The 2,501-nt window shown below is 40.4% G+C and overlaps 1 protein-coding gene across 5 annotated transcripts in view; it reads left to right on the forward strand.

The window, feature by feature from the left end:
• ZC3H8 (zinc finger CCCH-type containing 8) overlaps positions 1-2,501 on the forward strand; it is a 39,457-nt gene that overhangs the window by 26,232 nt on the left and 10,724 nt on the right. For 3 of the 5 annotated variants that reach the window (XM_014447056.2, XM_014447057.2, XM_014447058.2), the window contains exon 10: positions 1,064-1,115. The exons of the other annotated variants lie outside the window; for them this stretch is intronic. The gene's annotated coding sequence lies outside the window, so the exon portion shown is untranslated. The remainder of the gene's footprint in view (positions 1-1,063; positions 1,116-2,501) is intronic. 5 annotated transcript variants of the gene reach the window in all.

Consider the following 2,501-nt stretch of genomic DNA (forward strand, 5'->3'; position numbering starts at 1 on the left):
AGGCCTAAAGCTCAGGCCGAGGTTTTAGGCCTGGGCCGGGGCACCCCCAGCTCCCCACCGCTGCCGCCACCAAAGATCGCTGGCTCAACGATTGCTGGCTGGCTCCGCCCTGGTTCCCGCTGCTGTCGCCATCAATGATCGCTGGCTGGTTCCTCCCTGATCCAGGCCTAAAGCCTCAGGCCGAGGTTTTAGGCCTGGGCCAGGGCACCCCCAGCTCCCCGCCGCCACCATCTACGATCACTGGCTGGCTCCTCCCTGGTTCCCCGCCTCCGCCACCATCAACAATCGCTGGCTAGCTCCTCCCTTACCCAGGCCTAAAGCCTCAGTCCATGGCTTGGAGCCGACGTATGCAAATTAGCCGCCATATTGGCTGGGGATTAATTTGCATATCTCAATGATTAGCCAATGGGAAGGGTAGCGGTTGTACGGCTAATTACCATGTTTCTCTTTTATTAGATAGGATAGAGGAATATGCAAATTCGCTGAGATGCCGTCACATAACAACCAATCAGGACAGGGGGCAGGGATGAGGCCGCAGCAAAGAGCTCTCGGCATGCCTGTGCCGGGGGTCCAAAGGGCACGGAGAGGAAGGGAGCAGATAGGCAGGGGAATCAGGCCAGGAGGGGAGAGCAGATAGGCAGTTAGGGGGATCAGGCTGGCAGGGGAGCAGTTAGGGGCATCAGGCAGGCAGGCAGGGGAGCGGTTAGGAGCCAGTGATTCCAGATTGTGAGAGGAATCCTGGATTGGAGAGGGTGCAGGCCAGGCTGAGGGACCTCACCCCAACCCCCCCCATGCACAAATTTTGTGCACCAGGCCTCTAGTTTCTAGATATTTTTAGGTTGTAAAATCTGAAAGGTTACTCTAGAATTAGAAGTCATACCAAATATTTATTTGTTTATTAGTATGAAATATGTATGAGAAAATGGCATATAAAATTTGTTTTTCAGTTTCTCTTACAGTCAACATTAGATGATTACTAGGATGAATATTATTGGATCAATAGAAAAATTACAAGTATTATGATATATGTGATATGCATAAAATGATTTTTTTTTCATATTAGGTTTTAAACACTGAAAAGAAGTCATCATGAAAACCAAAAACATAAAAATAAGGTAAAATTAAGATTTAGTGCATTTTTTTTTCCTGAAACATCTCTAGAAGTTGGCATGGAAACAGGACTTTTTCCATTTTCTTAAATAGAAGTAATTTTCTCTTTACTCCCCCACTAAAATAATGATAAAATATTTGGTACATATGCATAGATATATAGGGTGTCCCAAAAAATGTTTGCACACTTTGAAAAATTATAAAGGCAGTGTTATTGAAATACATTTATTTTCAAAATATAATAGAAATCAGCTGTTAAAGAGTATTACCCTGTATATTATGGGTCTCCATGGACCTGCTTCCTTCCCTGGGTTTGTCACTATCTTTTACATTTTTATTTTCCTCCTCTGTTTCTTTGTAAATTTACCAAAGGTACATACATAGTTCACTAAATAGTATATTTAGTTGTGCTTGTGTTTGGGTTTTATTTAAATACTATCATCCTCTGTATTATTGGTGACTTGCTGTTTTCACTCAACATTATCCTTCTAAGATTTATGTAAACGCATGCAGCTGTCATTCATTCACTTTTACTCCTACATAGTATTTTAATAATTGAGTATGTTATAGTTTATTTAGTTTTTCTATTGATGAACACTGAGGTTATTTTCAGTTTTTTAAATACACACTGTTACTACAAATAATCATGTTCATGTCTCCTGATATAAAAGTGTGTGAGTTATCCTGGGTGTATACTAAGGAATAGAATTGTTGCATCTTAATATTTAAGATGATACCAGTCTTCTGTAAAGTGCTTGTAATAGTTTGTACTTTCACCAATTGTGTTAAAGAGCTTTTGATCCACTTGCCAACAATTTTTTTTTTACCAATTTAGTAGGTGGAAAAATCGTGTCCATAGCTTTATTTTATGTACTTACTTTTAATATATTTTTATTGATTTCAGAGAGGGAGAGAAAGATAGAAACATCAATGATGAGAGAGAATCATTGATTGGCTGTCTCCTGCACACTCCCTTCTGGGGATTGAGCCTGACACCCAGGCATGTGTCCTTGACCAGAATTGAATCCCGGCCCCTTCAGTGTGCAGGCCAGCGCTATCCACCGAGCTAAACTGGCTAGGGCCCATAGCTTTATTTTCATGAATGTCTTTGCTTATTGGGCTGATTGTCCTCTATAAATTGGTTTTACATATTCCGCATATAATCCTTTGTGAGGTATGTGTGGCAGGTTTTTTTCCATTTTGTGGGCTGTCTTTTCACTTTTTTTGAGGTGTCTGAGTAGAATTACTTATTTTGGCAATTTTTTTCTTATGGTATGTTTTGTGTTTCATATCTTATTTATGAATCCTTCCCAGTCATGAAGCTATAAATACTTTATATATTTTTTAGTTTACTTTTACCTTTATATTGACTAGTAGCCGGTGCATGAAAT

The sequence above is a fragment of the Myotis lucifugus genome, unplaced genomic scaffold (genome assembly GCF_000147115.1).
Source record: "Myotis lucifugus unplaced genomic scaffold, Myoluc2.0 scaffold_607, whole genome shotgun sequence".
Taxonomy (NCBI): domain Eukaryota; kingdom Metazoa; phylum Chordata; class Mammalia; order Chiroptera; family Vespertilionidae; genus Myotis; species Myotis lucifugus.